Genomic DNA, 13,678 nt, shown 5'->3' on the forward strand with positions numbered 1-13,678 from the left:
AATCTGTAAGGGGCGTTCAACGGAACAGCAAAACTCAAAAACCCCCCAATGAAAATTAACAAAAATTCCCATGCACATACCTCAACCCACAAGGTACAAACAAATCGAAACAAAATAAAAAACAACACAACAACACACTCACAAAAGGACAAAACAACTGAGCATGCGCAATGGCGCAAAGTCCCTGGTGCACGAACATGGCCAAATGGCCAATGCACCCTCCGCACCTCCCTCCCTCCTCCACCGAAGCCCCGCCCACACCCACTGACACCCCGCCCCTACACCCCTCCTCCTCCTCCCACCCCCCTCCGCCAAAGCCCCGCCCACAGCCACCGACGCCCCGCCCCTGCACTCCTCCTCCTCCTCCCACCCCCCTCTGCCAAAGCCCCGCCCACACCCACTGAGGCCCCGCCCCTGCACTCCTCCTCCTCCTTCTCCCACCCCCCTCCGTTGAAGCTGCTGGGATTTATAGTTTACCTATAATAAAAGCATTCTGAACTCCACCAACGACGGAAGTAAACCAAACGTGGCACACAGGACTCCCATGACCCAACAGAAAGCACGAGAAGGGTTTGGTAAGCAATGGGAAGGAAGAAAGGAAGGAGGGAAGGCAGGAAAGAAAGAGGTACCGAAGGAAGGAAGAAGAGAAAGTAGAAAGGAAAGAAAAATAAAAGGAAGGAAAGGCAGGAAAGAGGTAAAGAAGGAAGGAGAAAAGGAAATAAAAATGAAAGAAAGTAGGAAACATGGAGGGAAGAAAGGAGGCAAAGGAAGAAAGGGGGAGGGAATGAAGGAAAGAGAGAAGGATGAAACCAAGGAGCGAAAGAAGGAAAGAAAGAAAGAAAGAGGTAGAGAAGGAAGAAAGGAGAGAAAGGGGGAGAAAAAGGGGGAAGGAATAGGTAGGTACCCCTCTTTCATAATACTCCAGATATCTACCTCTACTTTGAAAAGATTTACTATAGGCCACAGCAACACGTGGCAGGGTACAGCTAGTGACATGATAAAATCCTTTGCGGTGGGCGGTTAAGTTCCCATTTTCCTCATCTTAGCACAATTTGACATTCTCTGTGTATACAATATGACCCATGGATTCATGGGGAATTTGTTCATCTAGAATCATGGATAATTGCAAACCCCATGTTTTGACTATACTTGGTCCAGATGCACACCTGAACAACACTGGAGGATCTAGAGCAGTGGTTGCCAACCGTAGACCACCAGTGCTTTGCAAAAACAAAAATATGGTCTGTGGCCTCATTGTTACTACACCATTGCAACAAGAGTGACTGGTCTCATGAAACCTTCTTATAGTGCCAAGGCAACGGTATGTTGAGACTGTCTATCCACAAAAGATTACTACTACCACATCAGCTCTAGAGTGCTGTGGGTGAGCAGATGGTGAGTGCTGTGGGTGAGCAGATGGCAACTACTGGACGGCATATGTTCTGTACCAGAAACTAGAGCTGATGTGGTCTATCCAATGCAATTTTCTGAATCAGCATCCCCGATAACCAAACCGAATCTAAAGCTGACCAAAAACTGATTCGTAAATCTTTTGGTACTAATGTTGGAAAGTGGTCCCTGGTCAAAAAACAGGTTGGGAACCACTGATCTAGAGAGGCCCTCAGGGTATTATCTTTTATTTATGGGGATGTGGGTAAGTGAATCCATGAATAGTATATGGGTAGAAAGGGGGTTTACTGTACTTATTTGTTGTTGTACTTCTGCTACCAGCTTCATGATGAATATGATAATCACAACCATTGTTTTATTTACACCACGTCTTTCCCCCTAAAGCCAGGAGTTGTCAGTTTAAGAAATTTAATCAAATACAAAACAACTGAAAAAACTAGAAATGGTTAACATTCCATTTGTTGGTGTGTTCTGTTCTGCAGGGTTTTTTTGTGCATGTGTGGGTGACTCATTATTGGGCATGTACACGTCCAAATCATCCCTGAAAGCACTGCAGCCAATGCAATTAACTTCTTTGATCTTACATAATTCATGTTGCTGCAGCTCCTCCAGGAAATAAGCTTTCTGAAACTGATAGGGCCAATTAACAAATTGCAAAAACCCCAAAGCCTTCAACACACTTGAATTTCCTCAAAGCTGTTCCCTAGACTGTGCCAACTAGGTTCCAAGCACTAGCTGATTTTAACAAGAACTGTAATAACCATATTTCACCCACCTTTACTACATTGCCGGGCTGCTGTTATGATCAAGAAGTTAATTCCAAAGGTCAACTGAAAAACTACATTTTGTAACTTCAAACCATTAGGCCTATTCCTTCCTTTTGGGGCAGCAAAATCTAAAATAGAAGGAAAAACCTTGCAATCACACTGCAAAAAACCACCCTTAATTTCAGTCCTTATAACTAAAATGTTAGGTTACATGTAAATGCTATATGTCTATTTACATACACATCTTGAATTTACATGCCAGAAATGCATTTAATTTTTACAAGCATGAATATCAAGAATTTACTCTCCCATGAGGGTGCCTCCAAACTGCTCGGGGATAAGCTTCTGGGATATTTATCTGGGGCAGCCAGACAATACCCTAGGTAAAAAGTAATTCCTTTGGGACAAAGTAGGAAAACCCTCCTTTGTTCCAAAGTAATTTGACACCTGGAAGACCTGGGTCTTTTGGAAGACCTGGATTTTTCCAGCTGACAGCGCTGTGTGGATTGGGCCTGGGGATTGCATCTCATGACTTTTGGTCCCCATCCACACAGCTGTCTCAGGATTTTTGGGCTCCTGGAGCCTGGAACAGCCGAGATAGCCTCCACCCGCTCCCAAAACCCCTTTAAAAAGCCTTAAAACTTGAAAACAACATACCTGGCTGCCATTCCCCCTTCTCTGGAGCACTTCTGGCATATAGAAATGACATGCCAAGAGAAAGCAGGAAAATTGCTCCTGCCCTTCTTTCTCCTGGTGCATCATTTCTACATGCCAGGAGAGGCATTAAAGTACCTGCATTAAAGTCCTGTCTGGAACTGCCCTGAGTTAAAAGTTTCAATTAGGTACTATTATGGTTCAGAATGGTTGATTAATGTTTCTTTAATAGCTCCCCAAGTATGGTTGACATTTTCCTCAGTGTGAGAGATACAGAGGTCCTCCCTGAATTATAACGACTGTCATTATTCCAGAGATCCCTCTCTACTTGCAAGCTAAGTATATTGCTTAACATCCTTCATGAAGAAAAAAACTGTATTTTAGCATATTGTTTAACATCTTTTATTAAAAAAAAGCCCTCTGAAGCATTGGAAATAGTTAAAAGCAGAGATCTTAAGGGCAAATACTTCAGCCAGAAGTTCTTTGGCTCCACCTATTTGTTAATAAAGATTTCAGCTGTATTTTTTAAATTATAAATCAATTTGAATCCCAATATGTTAAACAAATAAACACATATAAATACATTAATAGGAAGAATACTCCAAATAATTTATTTTCGTCCAAAGGATCACAGGATGTCCTGTTCCTGGAAATTCTCACCACCTAAAACAGGAGGAATCATTAAACAAATGCACTCCAGTTTGCAGAATAACTGTTTTGAAATAGGCATTTAAGGATACACCAATATTAAAAATGATCAAATAATATCTTCCTTAAAATCTTCTTGAATATGTTTAGTATAGTTTTGAATATGATATTCAGCTATGACATTCAAACAGTAAAATCATTTCTTATCTGTCCTGCATGGCGTAGTGGTCTGAGCATTGAACCATGACTCTGAGACCAGGGTTAGATTAAATTAAAATTGTTGGTGATGTTTGTGAAGTTGTGCTCTACAAGTTTACATGAAGACAACCCACCAGCGGATTCTGGCCAAGATAGTTGACCCTTATCAGCACAATTTTTCTGCTGCTTCAGCTTTTCGGGATTAATTATGGTTATAAAATTATGGAAGAATTCTACAAGGGCAGATTAAGTCTCTTTGATAGCTCTATTATTAATTTATTATATTTATTTATATCCCTCTTTATCTTTCCCCCAGGAGATTTAAAGTGGCTTAACATAGAAATATCAGTATACATTATACTTAGTTGTCTGAACGCATCCACCCCTACGCCCCACCTCGTAATCTAAGATTATCTGGGGAGGCCCTGCTCTCGCTCCTGTCAACAACACAAATGCGCCTGGCAGGGATGAGAGATGGGGCCTTCTCGGCTGTGGCCCCCACCTATGGAACACACTCCCAAATAGGATCCGCTCCCTCCCTCCTGGCTTTTAGAAAAAAAAATCATGGTTCTGGGACCAGACCTTCGGACAGTAGATGTATGTAGCATTTTAGAGGGACATTGACTAGAATGGCGATTTGATTGATGAGACAGTTTTATTGTTTTAATGCTTGTTGATGTATTATTTTAATTGTGATTTATGTTTAATTGTGGTTTTACTATTGTAATTGTTTGTATTGGCATCGTATTGGTGCCCAATGTAAGGCATTGAATCTTGCCATTATTTATGTGCAAACCACTTTGAATCCCCCCAGGGGTGAGAAAGGTGATATATAAATACTGTAAATAAATAAATAAATAAATAGCATTTTAATGCTGTTCAACTCAGTAATGCCTTGGGGGTTGTGTGGTCAAAACAGGTGCCTGAAAATTACAACACTCCAAACCAAAAGTTCAAAGGAATAATAAAAGATTATTCAAAGTTGGCTAGACAGAAGCTTCTTCAAACAAGAATTTACAGTATGATTAACAGGATCGTTGCTTGCTTGCTTGCATGCTGGTTGCTTCTGCGGCGGGAGAATCAGCCGTCTACGAAGACGTTGCCCAGGGGGCACCCGGATGTCTTGCAATCCTGCGAGGAAGCTTCTCTCATGTCCCCCACCAGACATGACATCAGCAACACCAGAAGCACTCCAAGTGGCCAGATACTGGTCAAAGGACATTTAATCAACTACCAAACTCACAAATTTTGTATTTTGTCTGTTTGTTTGCTTTGTTCTGTTAGAAATGTAATATAATTTGACTGGTTGTCCTGACACGGCAAATAAAATAAATAACAGGATCTTTGATGGCCCATGCTGCGCAGGGGGAAAAACTGGGGCACCTGAACCACTTCTCTTGATAAATATCTTGGAGAGGAGGTGGGGAGCCCCTAATCATGCTTTTGAAGGTGGTGCTCTTAGATAACTTAGCAGAACATAAATAAGTGATCATCCTCACAAAGGACCTCATCAAACAGGGCTTGGGAAGCATCCCAGGATACTTCCCCACCAGTCCACCGATAGATGGGCAAAGGCCCCACCCACACCTGGAGTGGAAGCATCATGTGATGCTTCCCTCTCAACATGGCAGCCTGCCCATGTTGTGCTGGCTTCAATGGAGCTAGCACAAGTCCTCATTACTCGGGTGACACTTCCCACATGTGATTGGGAGAGCATCACCACGAGGGAGCAGCACACTCGGTGACATATTCATCGCCACTGCCCCTCTGTTTGGTAACAAAGCCAAGCAAAGCAGGACGCTTCATTTTTCTCATGTGGCAACGTCAAAAATGCAAATGGGGGCAGTATGCTAGCCTTCTCAGAATTTAAAATTAAATTGTCATTGAAACACTCCTTTATATCAACTATGGTTGAAGTGAAAATGATGCCTCTGCCATACGTTGTTGAACAGAAACTCAAATCAACACTAGCCATCATAGACAATGGCAAAGAACACTGGGAGCCACACTGGAAGGCTGCATAATCCCCATAGCTGAACTAAGGTATAGGTGGACAGTGATGCAACCTTTTTTATTTGTCAAAGACATAGCCACAAAAAACCCCCCACTTGTAATAGTCATATATATGGGATGGTCCATGTGATGCAATGTAAACCAGGAATGCTTCATATAATGCAAATGGATACAAAGCTGTGTTTAGATCAAGGGTGGGAATCATGAAGTCCATTGCCCTCAGGTCTATGAGTCCCATTTAAAAACAAAATTAGCCTACCAAATGCTTTTTTCTGGCCAATAATAGACACCAGGAGGTCCTGTTCTAGTCTGTAAATGCTGCCATTTGGTCACTTGATATGTTGCTTGCCTCTGGTTTAGATGCTGAACCAAGAAAGAAATTATTACTCAAAACTTGATCAAATTTGTAATGATACCCTCTCTCTGCATCCATGTAGGTCTTTAAATATCTAGCAAAAGGCTATTTTCCTATCTCCAACACCTTTTATACTGAAGGGTGTACAGAAAGCCCTGTCAAAATTAGTGGCTGCAAGGTTGGGGTATGCCGACTTATACTTTGCACAGTCATCCTGAGAGCAAACAGTTCAGACCTGTGGAATGGCCAAACATTAACCAAGTGCCCTTGATCAAATAAAAAATTAAACTGGCATTAACAGAAAATCACTGATAAGACCAAGCATACTATTAAGTGCTTTCAAAATTGTAGCATACATTTTTAGTTTTGAGGCTACCAGCATAAAATACCAATACACTAGTATGAATACCAATACACTAGTGACTTATTAAATTCCTCGCATAGAGACAGGCCAAATCATCAATTCCCCAGTGTGATGTTATTCACTATTGCCTGTTTTTATTGCCTGCTTGTAAATAAAATTACATGACATGATGGCAACAGTCTTGGACAGCAATGGCTCCCAAAGTGACCCATTTAAGGTGGAATCGGGTGTCAAACAGGGATGTGTTATTGCCCCAACTTTATTCTCCATCTTCATTGCTATGATACTTCACCTTGTTGATGGGAAGCTTCCCACCGGAGTGGAAATCATCTATCGGACAGATGGCAAGCTGTTTAACCTCAGCAGACTGAAAGCCAAAACCAAGGTCATAACAACATCTGTTATAGAACTCCAGTATGCTGATGACAATGTCGTCTGTGCGCATACAGAAGAAGATCTACAAGCCACTCTCAACACCTTTGCAGAAGCATACACAAAGCTTGGCCTGTCACTGAACATCGAGAAAACCAAAGTGCTGTTCCAGCAGTCACCAGCCGTCCCCTCTCTAATGCCAGAGATACAGCTTAATGGTGTAACATTAGAAAATGTCGACCATTTCCGCTACCTTGGCAGCCACCTCTCCACCAAAGTCAACATCGACGCCGAAATACAACACCGCCTGAGCTCTGCAAGTGCAGAATTTTCCCGAATGAAGCAGAGAGTATTTGAGAACCGGGACATCCGTAGGGATACCAAGGTGCTTGTCTATAAAGCTATTGTCCTCCCAACCCTGCTATATGCCTGTGAGACGTGGACTGTGTACAGACGTCACATGCAGCTCCTGGAACAATTCCATCAGCGCTGCCTCCAGAAAATCCTGCAAATCTCCTGGGAAGACAAGCGGACAAACGTCAGCGTGCTGGAAGAAGCAAAGACCACCAGCATTGAAGCGATGGTCCTCCAACATCAACTCTGCTGGACAGGCCACGTTGTCCGGATGCCTGACCACCGTCTCCCAAAGCAGTTGCTCTACTCCGAACTCAAGAACGGAAAACGGAATGTTGGTGGGCAGGAAAAGAGATTTAAAGATGGGTTCAAAGCCAACCTTAAAAACTCTGGCATAGACACTGAGAACTGGGAAGCCCTGGCCCTTGAGCGCTCCAGCTGGAGGTCAATGTGACCAGCAGTGCTGCAGAATTCGAGGAGGCATGAGTGGAGGGTGAAAGAGAGAAACGTGCCAGGAGGAAGGCGCGTCAAGCCAACCCCAACCGGGACTGCCTTCCACCTGGAAACCAATGCCCTCACTGCGGAAGAAGATGCAGAGCAAGAATAGGGCTCCACAGCCACCTACGGACCCACAAGGAAACCCATGATGGAAGACCATCTTACTCGTCCAACGAGGGATCGCCTAAGTAAGTAAATAAAATTATGACGCTGTGTGTGGGAAGAGCCAAAATGCCAATTTCCCCAGATTGCCAATGCAGATGGAATACTTGACCATGGATCCTATTATGCCTTCTACAAACGTCTAGTAAAATTCAACAGAGACCTTTGGCACTATAATTATTATTATTATGTTTAGTTATATGCTGCTTTTTCTCTCTATATGTAGACTCAAAGCAGCTCACAACCAAAAGCATTTCAATACAACTTAAAGTAACCAAATATACAAATATTAAAACAGTATTAAACAACATTAATATTAAAACAATCCAGGTTAAAACCATAAAAACGTGTAATGTCACATCACAAAATCACAGCAACATCTTAAAAAACCTCTCTGAATAAAAAGGTTTTAGCCTGCAGTTAGAAGGATAGCAGGGAGAGGGCCATTCTGGCTTCCCTGGGCAGGGAGTTTCAGAGTTGTGGGGCAACCACTGAGAAGGCCCGCTCTCTCATTCCCAACAACCAAGCTTGAGATGGAGGTGGAACCAAGAGAAAGGCCTCTCCTGAAGATCTCAGGGCCCAGGGAGGTTCATACAAGGGGATGTGATCAATCAAATAATCTGGATCTGAACTGTTTAGGGCTTTAAAGGTCATAGCCAGCACTTTGAATTGTGCCATGAAACAAACTGGCAGCCAGTGGAGCTGCTTCAACAGGGGATTGGCCACTCCCTGCAGCCAGCCCCAGAGAACAACCTGGCTGCAGCTCTTTGGACCAGCTGAAGTTTCTGAGCACTCTTCAGAGGCAGCACCACATAGAGCATGTTATAGTATTCCAGACACATCTGGCTTCTCAAGGAACAGGTGCAGTTGGCACAAGTGTTTGAATTGTGCAAAGGTCCTTCTGGCCATCACAGATACCTGGGCCTCCAGGTTCAGCGTTAAGTCCAGGAGAACCCCCAAACTGTGTAGCTGTGTCTTCAAGGGGAGTGTAACCCCATCCAGCACAGGGTGGACCCCTATTCCATGATTTACCTTCCGACTGACCAGGATTACTTCTGTCTTGTCTGGATTAAGCTTCGATTTGTTTGCCTTCATCCAGTCTATTACTGATGACGGACACTGGTTTAGGGTCAGGACAGCTTCCTTGGCTATAGGTGGAAAGGAGTACTAGAGTTGGGTGTCATCGGCATATAAACTCTGGTTGACCTCTCCCTATGGATTCATATATATGTTAAACAACATGGGGGACAAAATGGAACCCTGAGGAACCCCACAGGGCAATGGCCAGGTGTTAGAACAGGAGTCCCCCAGAACCACCTTCTGGGTATGGCTCTCCAGGAAGTACCGGAGCCACAGTAAAACAGTGCCTTCCAATCCCACCCCAGTGAGATGACCCAGAAGGATACCATGGTCAATTGTATAGCATAGTTTTACTGGTGGGCACATAATATTGGTGGAGATTTTAATCTAGCCTTAGACTGCAATCTTGATTGCACTTCCAAGCCCCCAAACTTCCCTGAAAGAGATACAATTCTGTTTGAACTTTTAATGGTAACAGGACTGATGAATTCTTGATGTCTTGAATGTCCAAGAAGCAGGGAGCATAGTGTCTAGATCTAGGGAAGTCATGCTACCCCTCTATTCTGCTTTGGTTAGACCACACCTGGAATATTGTGTCCTATTCAGGGCACCACAATTAAAGAGAGATATTGACAAGCTGGAATGTGTCCAGAGGAGGGCGACTAAAATGATCAAGGGTTTGGAGAACAAGCCCTATGAGGAGCGGCTTAAGGAGCTGGGCATGTTTAGCCTGAAGAAGAGAAGGCTGAGAGGAGATATGATAGCCATGTATAAATATGTGAGAGGAAGCCACAGGGAGGAGGGAGCAAGCTTGTTTTCTACTTCCCTGGTGACTAGGACACAAAACAATGGCTTCAAACTACAAGAAAGGAGACTCCATCTGAACATGAGGAAGAACTTCCTGACTGTGAGAGCCATTCAACAGTGGAACTCTCTGCCCCGGAGTGTGGTGGAGGCTCCTTCTTTGGAACCTTTAAGCAGAGGCTGGATGGCCATCTGTCAGGGGTGATTTGAATACAATATTCCTTCTTCTTGGCAGGGGGTTGGACTGGATGACCCATGAGGTCTCTTCCAACTCTTTGATTCTATGATTCTAGGGAATATACTTTCTACTCATCCAAACAGACTTTATATTCCAGAGCTGATCACATCCTTATTTCCAGGTCTTTCTGAGGGGTATCGCTCATCCTTTTAATTTGTTTTGATCATTTTCCCTCAACTTAGTGTGGAAAAACTCAGAACTCTGGTCTGGTGGTTCATTCCGATTCTATTATCTCATTATATCTTTTTGGACAAGGCTATAGATGATATCAGGATTTCAAACCAAAGAGTAAATATCCTGACATCTTTGGCACCCTTCTCTGGCACAAAGTGAAAGTTCAATTCAGAAAAGTGTTTAATCAGAGAGCTAAAAAGTAAAGAAGGAGGGAAACCAGATGACTGATTGTTTGTTCTGCAAAATTAGCACAGTGCCTTAAGCAAACAAGGGACAGCGTAATTCTTATTAAGCTCACTCAAGGGAGAGATGAACTTAATGCTCTGTTTGAACTTCACAATTTTGATACAACAGAATCTAAAAGAATAATGAAAGACAAATGGAGAGCTCCATGTGATCAGCTTTTGCAGAGACAATGTCTAGATAAAAAACATGATGATACGCTCTCTTTCATGTAGAACACACATGGCATATGAAAGACTTGTGGGTGGAATCCTGCCCACCACATCATTTTATGCGGCCCATAAGGCTTTCAATGCCAGAGCAACAGTCTTACAACTGACACAGTCTTACAATTACAACTGACCCTTTGAAGGGTACCATAAGGCTGATGAGTTTGACACTCCTGATATAGAAGATATTTTGGAACTCACACAAGTCTTAAGATCCAGTACAGAAAATCTGAACTTCTCTGCCTGAACTCCACAATTTTGGTACACTTTTTGCAGGAGAAATAATTCATCTTAGTGTTATGCGTTCCATTTAAAGCATTTGGGGATAGAAAGGAAAGTTGACAGTTAATACCTGGAAAATATAATCTGGCCATTCAATAGGTTAGGCACACAGAGTAGCCAACTTTTAAGTTTTCAATATTAGTTAGGATTGTTTTCCTTAAAATATTTATTATTTTAAGGAAAGTCTGCCAGGGGAGATAAATTTATAATGAAGTTTATTATTATTATTATAAAGGTAAAAGTAAAGGTTTCCCCTTGTCATTAAGTCTAGTCATGTCCGACTCTGGGGGTGGTGTTCATCTTCATTTCTAAGTCAATGAACCGGCGTTGTCTGTAGATACCTTCAAGGTTATGTGGCCGGCATGACTGCATGGAGGACCATTACCTTTTTGCAGAAGTGGTGCCTATTGATCTACTCACATTTGCATGTTTTCGAACTGCTAAGTTGGCAGAAGCTGGGGCTAACAATGGGAGCTCACCCCACTCCCCAGATTTGAACTGCCAAGCTTTCAGTCAGCAAGTTCAGCAGCTCAGCGATTTAACCCTCTGCACCACCATACCAAGGTTTGTTTTTGCCCCCTTATTTCATTTTGTCTTAGTGTGGAAATCAAGGAACACATTTTACCTTGGGCAAAAGTTAATATCTTTCATTTCAGGAAAAATAGAATATGATTAAAAAAAACCAACAAACTACTTTTGGTCCCCGGTCTGGATGAAGAGCATGCTCTGACTTGGAGAAATATAGGGTGGATCTAGACACTACAGCCCCTTTATTGCAGAAACTTTTGCAATAAAAAGGGGGCTGTCCAAACAACGTTCTGACCAAAAGGAATTAATTTGCTAACCAGGAAAATCCAGGAAAACCAGAAAACCAGGAAAACCAGGAAAATCCTGGTTTGTGGCAAATTAATTTGATAATGAGCTTATTCCGCGCCTTCTTGGAAGGTGCAGGATAAACCCACTACTTCCAGTGTCTGGACTGCAGAATACTGCAGTCCAGACAGTATTCTCACAGTTTTCTAGGCTACATTAGCCTGGAAAACTGTGGAAATATAAACCCCATCCCCAGAAGTCCCCCTAAACACAGTAAAAAAGGAAAAGAACTTGCTCAGGCTCCATAAGACAGCTGTCGGGAATCCTTCCCTCGGCAGCTATCTTATGGAGCCCAGGTGAGATCTTTTCCTTTTTAAAATGTGTTGAGGGGGGCTTCTGGGGAGAAGGTTAAGTGTCCTGGTGTTGTACTATGAAGTCCCAGTACAACATCTGGACACTCGTCTCAGAAAACATGCGCTATCTGGGGTGTGTGTGGACAGGGCCCTAGCAACTTTCGCATTTTTAAAACACGGGTGCTCCTGGCATAAAGCCCTGTCTGGAAAGGCCCCCATTTGTTGTTGTTTTTCTCTTGAAAATAAAGGCAATCTGCTTAGTCATGTCACGATAATCTTTATGCGTGAGTGGGTGGCTTCTTTCTTTGCCCAAATCACAGCATTACTTATGTTATAGTAGCATGATTAAGCAGAGGTCCTTCATGGATGAGTGGAAGTATGAACACAATCCTTCTTATACAAATCCAATGCTCTTTTCATGACAAGTCACTGCATCTAGTTTTGCAGAGTCATCATTACCGGCTACATTAATTTTTTGCTTTATATATTCCCACCAGAACTTTTGACAAACACCTTTTGTATTTCTTTTCTTATAGCCCTTCATGCTAGTTCATAGTGCTTGAGATTAATTGTCCAGAGCGTGACTTTGAACAGCTGCGAATACACTTGGGTGTGACTGCATAGGATTAGGACACAAGAGAAAACTCTCCCGGATCAGCCCTGTCTGGTTAGCTTCTGACTGACTTTCTGCTTCTAAACAAGCCCTCTCCTGAGCCTAATAAAGCTTCAAAAAAGGGTCATGATATTGTCCTTCACTGCTTAGAGAGGCATGGGGGGAATCTGTGTTTGTAGCAGGGGTGGGGAAATATGGCATCCTGTGATCCTATGGAGGGTCAGTGCAGCTCTCCAGCTTCTAGCAGTTGCTCAGCCCTATATTACTTATCTTAGAGTGGTCAAGGAAATGGCTAGCAAAATATGAGCATGATAGAATGTCAGGATCATATTCTTAAGTCCTGCCTTGTTTCTTTAGGACTAATACCTTTGTTATGCATGACCACAGTGCTTTGTATATCAGACTGCATCTATACTATATGTATCACAATAATGTATCAACTGTATCCAGTTATGTTTGTATTTCACTATATTGTGCTCATATATTATCTAATAAGTCAAGACAGAGAGGGGTGCCTAAGATGTTTTGATTAGCTGATCAGATAGGGAAAATATCATGAACAGTATATCGTACATTGCATCTTGACCAATGGGGTAATGGCATGTGAGTTATTTGAATTATTGGGTTATTGTAGGTTTTTTTGGGCTATATGGCCATGTTCTAGAAGCATTCCCTCCTGACGTTTCGCCTCACAACCTCACAACCTCTGAGGATGCTTGCCATAGATGCAGGCGAAATGTCAGGAGAGAATGCTTCTAGAACATGGCCATATAGCCCGAAAAACCTACAACAACCCAGTGATTCCAGCCATTAAAACCGCCAACAATACTATTTGAATTATGTTACCTATAAATATTTTCTATGCAGGGCAGTTCTGACAATAATTGGGATTGTTGACAAAAATTGTAGTTTTCTAAGTCCCAAGGGATGCCTCGCAAGCTTGGCAACCACGAATAGCGAATCAGGAACCAAGAATCTCACCAGGATGAAGGGAAACAACAGAGGCTTTATTCAATTTGAGCAAAAGGGACATTTGTACAGCACGGATACTTGAAGCTTACAAGTGTAAAAGTG

Source organism: Anolis sagrei, chromosome 5 (genome assembly GCF_037176765.1).
Source record: "Anolis sagrei isolate rAnoSag1 chromosome 5, rAnoSag1.mat, whole genome shotgun sequence".
NCBI classification, from domain to species: domain Eukaryota; kingdom Metazoa; phylum Chordata; class Lepidosauria; order Squamata; family Dactyloidae; genus Anolis; species Anolis sagrei.